This window comes from Scylla paramamosain, chromosome 17, assembly GCF_035594125.1.
Source record: "Scylla paramamosain isolate STU-SP2022 chromosome 17, ASM3559412v1, whole genome shotgun sequence".
Lineage (NCBI taxonomy): Eukaryota > Metazoa > Arthropoda > Malacostraca > Decapoda > Portunidae > Scylla > Scylla paramamosain.
Genome location: NC_087167.1, coordinates 20,367,826 through 20,380,138, shown reverse-complemented (window position 1 = coordinate 20,380,138; position 12,313 = coordinate 20,367,826).

The window sequence follows — 12,313 nt, the reverse complement described above, 5'->3', positions numbered from 1 at the left end:
AAAAAAAAAAAAAAAAAAAAAAAAAGGCTTTGGCCTGCTAGACAAAAAAGAATACCGATAGACAACCCGGCAGTCACTTCGAGGAGCCGCGGTCTTCCCTACGTTCCCTGTGGAGAGAGCCTCACCTAAGGGTATCGCTGGAAGATCGCAGTAACTCACTGGTATAAGTGACTTTTGCTAACTGTTCCTCCTACTCCACCTTTCTTTTGTTCGTACCGGCGACAGAGTCAGGATCGGGCCTTAGGCAAGCCCGCTCCGCGCTCTTTAGCCACCGGGGCCTCTAGTGTTGGCTAGAGCAGCCTAGAGACACCCCGTGAGCGTACAATCCCTACCTCAGGGCTAGATATTCAGGGTCTCCTCTCTCCATCTAGGATCCCCCTCGGGATATAGGTTCTAGGGCGACAGGAAACAACAATAGGTTGTTTATAGGCCACTCGTGGTTGTAGCACCCTAAAGGCTGTAGCGCCAAAAGGCTGTAGCGCCACTCACGCCTAATAACACTTTTCCACCACAGATTCTCTCCTACAGGGCTGCAGCATCATAGGGCCCGGCCCTATGATAAGATGGCCGCCCCACGCCCCCCTGACCGGACAATAAGGTACCGGATTAAAACTGCCAACATCCCTGCCGACCTCAGCAATGCCTTTTTTACCAGGACCCAGGTTCCCCACACAAAATGCTTTAAATCTGGCCCTTACATTATCGTTGGTCTAGCCAGTGAGGCTGATCGCGAAAGACACACCACTCACCAGGCAAACGAAAACTTAAAACTCCTAGGTTTCGAGCTTGTTGAGTCTCCAGAGGAAATATCCGCCAGGACCATCCTTGCCCGCCGTGTGGACGACTATTTACTGAAAAAAACTAACGACGATCTCCGAATGGAGATTGAAGCTAGAAACGAAACCCAAATTGAAGAAATACACGCAATCCCAAAAGCTCACATGATTAAAATACGTCTCCGGTCGAAACAACAGGCCGACCTCATCAAAAATAAAGGCATCAAAATATTTTCGCAAATAGTACCTTCTTATAACATTAATATTGAAGAATACAGACCGGTTACACAGTGTTACAAATGCTATAAATTCAGCCACCGCACTAACCAGTGCAAAGACACTGAACAGATCTGCTCTAAGTGTGCAGCTAAGGGCCACGACTACAAGAACTGCCAATCATCCACCTTAAAATGCATAAACTGTGAAGGGGAACACACAGCGGTCTCCTTTAAATGTCCCATAAAACGTGAGAGTCAGCAACAACAAAACTCTCCAAAACCTACCCCAATTACAACTACCTATGCACAAGCCACCACACCCAATACTTCCACACAAACTACTTCTAACACAAACACAAACTCAGAGAAACTTCTGCTTGCAGAAATTATCATAAAATATTCAATTCAGACCTCTTTTGGCGACTTAAAAAAGCAAGCTGAAACCATGAATTCCCTGCTTGAATATAACGGTTGCCCCACAATAAAGCTTCCACCAAACTTCCAACAAACCAACCAACAACACTTTAAACAACATTTCCAACAAAACGAAGAGATACACACTCCAACACCCCCACTTCAGCAACCCGAACTTACCACACCCAACGACACCAGTTCCCTCTCACCTAGGGACATGGGCTCCGAAGAAGACCCAGCTTCTGGTGAATCGCAGCCCCAGAAGTCCCCTCCAACACAATCCACTCCTACCACTACCATTACCAGTGCCATTACTTCTACCAACACAACCAACAACACCACAAAAAAGACTGACACAAAACGCCTGCTCACAAACCAACCCCAACCTTCACCCCCATCTACACGAACCGCATTAAGGGGTAGGAAAAACACCTAACACACTCAACAATGATCACAGTAGTACAACTAAACTGTCGCGGTTTCTGGAATAACAGACACCTTATCTCAGAAGCAATTCGATCTATCGATCCAGACATCGTCCTTCTCAACCACACAGGCACACCTCTTAAACCCATCAAACTTTACGGATACAACACACGCTACACAACAGGTACGCGCCATGATGGCGTAGCTATCATGGTAAAATGTACCATCAAACACATCCACATAACCGACTGGCCTTCAGCTCACTTCCTGGCCACCAAGATCGAAACACAACACGGGCAATTTCTAATCGCCACAACGTACAGCAGACCGGATACTGGGCTCCCTCTCACCAGCCTCAACAATCTCTTCAACCACACAAACCTACCAGTCTACATACTGGCAGACCTTAATGCCAGTCACACAGCATTTCGACATAACAAGAACAACCAACACGGACACGAACTTCTGCAACTCACACAACTAAAACGCCTCCGTTTCCTTGGTCCTGACTTTCCTACCTGCTATACCCACAATGGGAATGGCAGGCCGGATCTCATTCTCTCCAATCGGCAGTCCCTACCTTTCCACCACCACATCTCCCAAGGACCCCTCTGTGGTTCAGACCACGTTCCCATAATCCTAAAAATATCCTCCAACCCCATATCTATCCCATCCCCACCTGTCCCCGACTACCGCTCCGCCGATTGGGAGGGATTCAGGGAAACACTTACAGATCTACACCGACCAACACAGCTCGAAGGCCAACCATATACAGAAATAGACAGCGCCCTAGCGAAACTACACAGTGACATCCTGACATCAGCCAACAGACACACCCCAAAGAAACAACACACAATTCACATAGACTTCAGACCCTCCATAAAAACACAACGACTACTAGTGTGCTACAGAACACGCTTTTTAAAAAACATGAACAGCCTCATTCCCATCTACAGAGACCTATGCACCCTTCGCACACACATACTAAATAGCCTACAGGATGATCACAGCGCTCACTGGAGGACTCTAGTCTCCCGTATGGACGGAGCTCGCTGTAGAAACCCTACTCAGTTCTGGCACATGGTGCACAAGCTAAAGGGAAGCCAGCGGGAAAGATTCGAGTACCTCCTAGTGAACGGTGATCGAGTCACCAACCCAGACCAGGTCACCAACACCTTCCAGACACACTGGCGTAACTCCTTCCAACCACACCCTCTCCCTCTTCATGAGCCCAGTATTGCCCACATACACCATATCACCGATATTGTGCGCCAAAACCTAGCAAACACACTACCACATAACATTATACACTTAACACGACTAGACCCACAACACCCTCTCATCACACCCATTGAGGAGGAAGATGTCGCCAGGTTGCTCAGGCACACTCCGCGGCGAGCCCCCGGCCCCTCAGGAGTCACCTGGCCAATGGTGCGGAGCCTTCCTCCAGAAATCATATCCAGCCTGACAAAAATATTCAATGCTTGCCTCGCCTCTGGATACTTCCCAAAGGCTTTCAAAATTTCAAACATCACCCTAATTGCCAAGCCCGGAAAAAACTCTCACTTACCAGAAAACTATCGCCCCATAAGCCTACTTGAAATTCTTGGAAAAACTTTTGAGCGTCTAATCAATTTAAGATTGAGAGCGTTCCTCGAAGATAACGGATTGCTGGCACCACAGCAGTTCGGTTTCCGGAGGAACGCCTCAACTGAGGACGCCCTTAACAGCATAGTAGCCTACCTAAATTTCAACAAGCCATATTACAAGACAGCACTCGTGACAAAAGATGTCAAAAAAGCTTTTGACACCGTTTGGCACACCGGTTTAAAATATAAAATTTGTAATAACTTCAATCTCCCTTATCTAACACAACGCATCTTGTGTAGTTTTCTGGATGAGAGACAGACAAGAATCCGCCACCAGGGCACCTTTTCGTCATTTTTTACCCCTCAGGCTGGAGTCCCACAAGGCTCCGTACTCTCCCCAACCCTTTTTAACATGTACACAGCTGACCTACCCCTCCCAGCCCACAATGACTCACTAACTATTCAATACGCGGACGATGTAACGCAATTGGCCCGTGCCAGGTCGTTAGATCTCCTAACCGACAAAATTCAATGGGAACTGATGGCGACTGGCCTGTGGGAGATGAAATGGCGAATTCTCTCCCATCCCGAAAAATCAAAAGTCACTTATTTCAACATTAAAAGAAGTCAGCCCCGCCAAATCTCACTAAACAGAATTGATCCAATCCCCACCCCAATCCCCATCAGTAACAACAACAAAGTGCTTGGCCTCACCATAGATAAGCACCTCAACTTCAATATACATATAAAACAAAAAGCAACCATAGCCGCCAAGGCCTTGAGCAACCTGGAAAGATTTCGCGACAGCAGCACAAAAACAAAACTTCACCTCTACAAAGCTTTCATTCTCCCTCTCTTAACCTACTGCCCTCTTGCCCTCTCTCTCTCTGCTCCCTCCAACCTCTCTAAACTTCAGAAGGTTCAAAACCGAGCAATTCGTTTCGCTCTTGGGACGAAATGGTTCGACTTCAGAACCTCTCTCTCCATTCACGAGGAGTCCAACATCCCCCCTCTTAACATAACACTCCACAATAGAATCGAAAAACAACTAAGCTCCTTCTCCGACAGACACACAATCACATACAATTTCATTACCAACCTCCCCCCAGCTTTCCGTCACTTGCCGCACTGCAATCTCCTTGATCCTCCCACTGTGCCTCCTGAACCTGTCTTCTAATAATGGACTCCTCCTTTCTTCCCTTCACTATCTCCTTTTTCTGTACCACTCATGGTGTCTGAGTGGCATCATCGTCGTTCTCTCGTTCACGTGGGCGGGCCCGCGTGCCAACACCTAGTGGTTTTTTCATATTTTTTGTCTTATGGTTTTGTATTCATATTTTTGTTTTTATGCATTATTTTTCTGTCTCGCAGCCTAGGTTTTAAGGTGGCACCGGACCGCTCCTGGGAAAGGGACTAGACAAAAAAACACCGCCATTAACATACCATGCCTCTGACCGAGGGAGTGGGGTCGTGTGCCAACACCTAGTGGTTTTTTCATATTTTTTGTCTTATGGCTTTGTATTCATATTTTTGTTTTTTATACATTATTTTCCTGCCTCGCAGCCTAGGTTTCAAGAGGGCACCGGACCACTTCCAGAGAGACGGGGATAGCACGAACCGCACTCCTCCCACTGACGTCACGGCAATGGGGCCCCCGGCCGTCGGCATGACGTTCCGGTAGCGGTACCCCCCGAGGTAGTTAAGGAGCGGCCAGTACTGATGATGGGGACGGTAACCACACCATTCAGTGGAAGCCACTTCACCCCCCACACAGAGGTAGTTGGGTGCGGCAAGGGCTGGGCAGGAAGGTAGTCAAGAGATGGTGGGGCGGGGCCCTGGAAGCATCCATGCAGGAATCCCCATTCACCCCCCGCCACCAGCGACTTACCGCGTGCAGGCAGATGGTATTAGATTTGACCCCTCGTTGCGGTGAGGGAGCCTTTTCGAGCCTCTGTCATTGCACATCCTACCATCACGTCAATCATTATCACAAACCATCCTCTCCCTCCCCATGCATATAACACCACGACATTTTTTATATTATATTTATATATATATATATATGTATATGTATGTATGTGTGTATATGTATGTATGTGTATATATGTATGTATATGTATATATGTATATGTGTGTGTATGTATGTATATGTATATATATATGTGTATGTATATGTGTATATATATATATATATATGTGTATGTATATATATATATATATATATATATATATATATATATATGTATGTATGTGTATATTTATATATATATATATATATTTTTTTTTTTTTTTTTTTTTTTTTTTTTTTTTTTTTTTTTTTTTTTTTTTTTTTAGCAGGGTGGCCTTTTTGCAGGACGAGTCACAGGACACAAGAAAAAAGGACCAACACCGCTTTTTTCACCCACCACATTACATCATACAATAAATATCCCGGCCATCACCAAATCACTCTACTACTATCCGTGGTTCGGAACCCACGTAAAACTGTAGGTCCCTCCGCTATACGGATGCAATTCTTCCTCTGTCCTTCTTTGAACCAATAAAAAGCACAAAAAAAAAAAAAACCCTTTTTACTCTGACTGTCCTTCACTCCTCTTTCACAACCTGATAATGCAGGCTCTGGATAGTCTGGCCCCTAACTTGTGCGTGGTTTGGCCCGGGGATTTGGGTGCGTGGGCGGCGTCCGTGGCTGTGGCTGTGTTGGGCTTGGCTTGCTCGGTTGGTGGAGGACTCTCCTGCTTTCCCCGATAAAGCCCTTGTCTTCCTGGCCATCTTAGAATGAATATAACACGTTAAAAAAAAAAAAATAAATAAATAAATAAAAAACATAAAAAAAAGATGTCCCTCCTAATTCAAATTGCGCCTGGGTCAAGCCCCAGTGACTATTTCTCCTACTACAATTCCCTTCTTATCACCCCCCTATTCTTCCCACTATCCCCACTTCTCCCTCCCCATCTTTTCTCTCTTTGTTATGTTATGTTATGTAAGCGCGTGAAGAACTCCACCATCGAGCATCCCTCCCCGCCATCAACGTCAGGCTGCACCTCATGGCTGAGGCGGTGTGGCAACGCCTGAAGGACGATGACGGGGAATACATTAGGAATGTCCTGAGGCTACACGAGGAGGCACCGAACCAGCAACATGCCTGGTTCCCCAGAAGCCTCCTCATCACTGAAGGGCAAGACGCTCCCTTGCCCAGATATAAATAAATGTATATTTTGTACATAATATTTCTAATTTATGTAAAATAGTTAAATAATTATGTAAACTACAAAATATGCCCAATAAAAAGAGCTCAGGCATACTAGTAGTAAGAATAGCTAGCCGGACCGCCCGGCCACTTTCTTTCCTGTAATTTTTCTGTGTTTCTCCCCTACTTTGTAACCCCCTCCCCCCCCCCTTTGACTATTGTATATCTTGTTCCCCATTTTTTCATGTAACTTTCTTTAATAAACTGAACTGAACTGAACGCGGGCAGACTCAGCTGAGTGTTCGTTGTGAGTTGTTGTTACCACAACTATGGCACGTACCAAGCAAACGGCTCGCAAGTCCACTGGTGGCAAGGCGCCCCGCAAGCAGCTTGCTACAAAGGCAGCTCGCAAGTCTGCTCCAGCCACTGGAGGTGTCAAGAAACCCCACCGTTACAGGCCTGGAACCGTTGCTCTCCGTGAGATCCGCCGTTATCAGAAGAGCACTGAGCTGCTTATCAGGAAACTGCCTTTCCAGCGCCTGGTGCGTGAAATTGCTCAGGATTTCAAGACTGACCTCCGCTTCCAGTCCTCTGCTGTCATGGCTCTCCAGGAAGCTTCCGAGGCTTACCTCGTGGGTCTGTTTGAGGATACCAACCTGTGCGCCATCCATGCCAAGCGCGTGACTATCATGCCAAAGGACATCCAACTGGCTCGTCGCATCCGTGGCGAGCGTGCCTAAGAAGTCATCCACGAATGATCTTCATAACAGCAATATCTAGGCCCTTTTTAGGGCCAAACATCTCTTTCATTAAAGAATTTTCATAGACAATCTGTTTGGTTTTGTGGAAGAAAATATTTATTTTCCATCTTTCAGTATCAGGTATCGACTTTCAACTCAATATCCTTCCCCCCTTTTTTTTTTTTATATTATTATTATTATTCCCTCTTCCATGGCCATATCTCTTTCACTTGGGAGAATTTTTATCTTTCTTTATCTCTATTTTTTTTTTATCTTTTCTTTATCTCCACAGAATAATAATCACGATAATAATAAGCATAATAATAATAATAATAATAATAATAATAATAATAATAATAATAATAATAATGATACAATAATTATTATAATAATAATCATAATAAAAACAACAATATTAATATTATTAATAATGATAATAATAATAATAATAATAATAATAATAATAATAATAATAATAATAAAAATAATAATAATAATAATATTAATAATAATAACAATAATTATAATAATAATGCATTTGTCTATATCGTATCTTTTTTCCTTTTCAAGTGTGGCTCCAATGGAGCCGGGTATTATTTTATACTGGCAGCAGTATACTGGCCGCCTGTTTACTTGGAGGAGGTATACTTGGTAACAGCCTTGGTGCCTTCAGAAACAGCGTGTTTTGCCAGTTCACCAGGCAGAAGAAGACGGACAGCGGTCTGGATTTCCCGGCTGGTGATGGTGGAGCGCTTGTTATAGTGTGCCAGGCGGGATGCCTCGGCAGCGATGCGCTCGAAAATGTCATTCACGAACGAGTTCATGATTGACATGGCCTTGGAGGACACGCCAGTGTCTGGGTGGACTTGCTTGAGCACCTTGTAGATGTAGATGGAGTAGCTCTCCTTCCTCCTGCGCTTCTTCTTCTTGTCGCCCTTGGCAATGGCCTTCTGTGCCTTGCCAGCTTTCTTGGCAGCCTTTCCTGATGCTTTGGGAGGCATAGTGTCGCCGTACTGCTGTGAGAACGAGTGTGCGTTTTCTAAGATTTCAAAGATTTATTTAGAAAAGATGGGTTACAAAAAGAGTGGGGGGAGGTGCGCCTGCCTGGCACACGGTAAGAGAAAGAGAGGAAAAATAGAAATACAGTAGAAGATTAAAAGATGCCGGGCGGACCGGCCTGCAGCTGTTAAGATGGTGATTGTCACAGGGCAGTACATGAGAGGTGAACGGGTGGAAACCGGAGTTCCCGGAGGAAAACCACCCATACTGCTGTGAAATAGAGGAGAGTGAGGAGGGTTACAATATAGGTACAAATACATACATATATACATATACACATATGCATATATATACATATACATACATATATACACATATACATACACACATACACACACATACATATACACATAAGAAAGGTTATCCATAGGCAGTACAATTAGTTAAGGGTGGAAACCGTAGTATTTATGTTGTCACATATGGTGGAGAGTGACATATCGCACAAAGTCTAGAAGATCTTGCGGCGAGTCTCGTCTTGATAGGTGGTGTCCCGTCGTCCCCTCAAGTGTGTGGGCCCTGGCTCAGCCCCGCTGCCGGGAGCTTCGCACGCTTACCCCGGAGGACGAGTACCCCTTGCTGGGATGAAGGCAGTTATCCCAACAACTCAGGGCGCAGTGGGGAGGGGGGAGGGCACACAGAAGGAACCGCCACTGGTCTGCCGTCGGTGTCACCCGGTGGGGTGACATCAGGCCTGGCAGATCCCGGAAGTGGCTTGGCTCGGTTGAGTCGCTGCTTCGTCACTCGGTGGGAACTACTATCAGCAGTGGAAGGGAGAGGCGCTCGCTCTCTCATCAGTCATCGGCAGCAGCAGGAGGAGAGGGGTAGACATAGTGGCGGCAGATGAACGTGCTGTGGGGAAGGGACACTGAGAGTATCAATGGTACGGATAGAGAAAGGGAGTTCAGAAGGATCAGGGCAGATGGGAATATGGGAGGGGGGTAGGAGGCGGGTGTACAGGAAAGCAGGGACGATGGTAGGGGAGGGGACACAGGAAAGGAACAGAGGAGCTGAAGGTTGGGAGGAGATGGAGATAGGGAATGAAGGCAATAAGCAATAGTGCATAAGGAGATTCACAAAACGGAAAGGAGAGCACACATTCACCTGTATCGGGGCTCTGGTGGCGGGTTTTCGAGCCTGAGGAGGCTCCTGGGAAACCAGGCGTGCTGACGGCGAGGGGCTTCCTCGTGCAGAAGTTGTAGCACCCGGTACTGGTCCCACCCCTCGTCGTCCATCCGCTGCCACACCTTGGCTGCCATCTCGTGGAGGCGGACGTTGAGGGCTGGGAGGGACGCGGCCTCGTGAAGCTCGGCCGAGCTGGTGAAATCATCCCATCTGGTGCCGAGAGCGAACCGTAAAGCGCTGTTCTGGACCCTCTGCAATCTGCTAATGGCTGTTGTGGAGAGAGCGTGCAAGGGAACAGGGGGATATGTAAGGATAGGTAAGATTAAGGCTTTGATAAGGTGGAGCTTCAGACCAGTGGCCAAGTCCCGGAACCGGTACAGCCTTGCGAGGACTTCCTTCGCTCGCGTCACGCGCTGGGACACGTGCGCGGTGTACCCCTTTGAGCTGACGGCCAGGCCCAAGAGAGAGCCCCTGGGCCTGAAGCCGACGTCATCCCCGTCCACCAGCAGTGGGGCGGGGGTTTTGGTGGCAATGGGTACAACGGTGAACTTGGCCATGTTGGTCTTGATCCTCCACTCCTCCTCAAAGGAGTTGATGCGGGCGATCTCTCTGCTGGTACGGGCGTTCAGCATCATACTGGAGCGGCCTGGATGGAACACAACCTGAGAAACATCATCAGCATAAAGTACATTAACCCCGGCGCCAGAAGCAGGGCAGTCGCTCGTGTAGATGTTGTAAAGCAACGGCGAGAGCACACTGCCCTGCGGGACTCCGGCGTCAAGGGGGAACTCAGGGCCGAGGTGGCTCTTGACCCTAATTCTTGCAGTCCTGTCAGCGAGAAAGTCACATAAGAGGCGCTCGACAGTGCCAGGCAGGCCCAGTTGAAGAATCTTGTACTTCAAGCCCAGGTGCCAGACACGATCAAATGCCTTACTTACGTCACGCAGGACAAGGTTGCATCGAAACTTGTTGGCTTGGTGGACAGCCATAGTCTCGGTGACCAGAGCAATGGCCTGAGCGGTGCCCCTGCCACTGCGGAAGCCGTACTGCGCTGGATGCAGGTGGCAGCCATCCTCCAGGTGAAGGCGAAGCCGCGAGATGATGATCCTCTCCAGTAGCTTCCCCGGTACCTCTAGCAGCGAGATGGGACGGAAACTCTCAGGAAGAGTGGGAGGCTTCCCGGCCTTGGGAATCATCCTCATCTCCGCCTGCTTGAACCCGTCGGGGAAGTACCCAGCAGAGAGTGCAGAGTTAAAGATGGCCTGCAATCTAGAAAGAGCGGACTCTGGAAGATGCGAGAGAATTAGTCTGTTAATCCTACTGCCTCCCGGGGAGGTGGATCTGCCACGTTTGATAGCGGCATAGAGCTCCTGGGAGGAGATGAGGCAGTCTAATTGGGAGTTACCGGTAAGACGAGCAGGATCAGCGTTGCCGTATGGGGAGGTTCTTTGCACGGCGGTGGCCATGTAATCCAGCACGCGGTCGTTGTCGTCGAAATCATTGTCAAAATCATCCCTGTAGACCTGTTTCCAGATGGAGGTGAAAAGACATTCTTTGCCGTGGTTGGTGTATATTCTGTCCCCTGCGTTATCAATGAGGTAAGTCTCAGTACGTGTCGTTCTACCTGAGAGGCATTTAATTTCCCTCCAAAATTTCCTGGGGTCGCGGTGGTTGGCAGCTAGGCTAGCCAACTTCCTCCCCCAGTGCTCCCTAGCCTCGGTCCGTCGAGATTCTTGCAGTGCAACCTTTACTTGGGTGTACTGCCTATAGTCGTCATACGTCCAGCCTCTCAGCGTTGCTCTGTCTCGCAGTGCCTGAAATTGAATCCGGAGCAACTGCGTGGTCCTGGAAGGCCTCGGAGCTGACCTGATTTTGTAGGTTGTCTGAGGAATGTGGCGGTCTGCCGTGTTCCTCACAGTGGACATCCACATGTCCAAGGCGTCGTCAATTTCTTCTATGGTACCGTAAGTAATGTCAGGTAGGTTGGTCATCAGCAAGTCGTCATCGTCTTTGAAAGCGTCCCAGTCAGTATGTTGAAATTTGAAAGTTGTGCGTTTTCTCAGTTGAAAAGTGGTATATATATTAGCGTGCCTACTCAGGATCAGGAGTCGCCACCTCAGCGAGCGTCCTGATTGGTCCAGACGCGCTCTGGGCCGATCTGATCTCGCGTATATATAGCCGTTTTTCCCAAAATTCACTACTTGCTCGCAGAGCTACCGACGAGGTTAGAGTACTCGCGCTCCTCATTTATCACCAACAACAACAACTACTACTACTACTACTACTACCACAACATCCATTATCATGTCTGGACGCGGCAAGGGAGGAAAGGTGAAGGGAAAGTCAAAGTCCCGTTCCAGTCGTGCTGGACTCCAGTTCCCGGTCGGCAGGATTCATCGCCTTCTAAGGAAAGGCAACTACGCCGAGCGCGTGGGTGCTGGTGCCCCCGTGTACCTTGCGGCAGTTATGGAGTACCTGGCTGCTGAAGTCCTTGAGCTTGCCGGCAATGCCGCCCGTGACAACAAGAAGACTCGCATCATCCCACGTCACCTGCAGCTGGCCATCCGCAACGACGAGGAACTTAACAAGCTCCTCTCCGGAGTCACCATTGCACAGGGTGGCGTGCTGCCCAACATTCAGGCCGTGCTCCTTCCCAAGAAGACTGAGAAGAAGTAAATAAAGGGCCTCCCTCCCCTTCAGCCAATATCACCATCAATCCGGCTCCTCTTCGGAGCCACACGTTCAAACATCTAGAGAGTTGTGTAGACTATACTGGTAT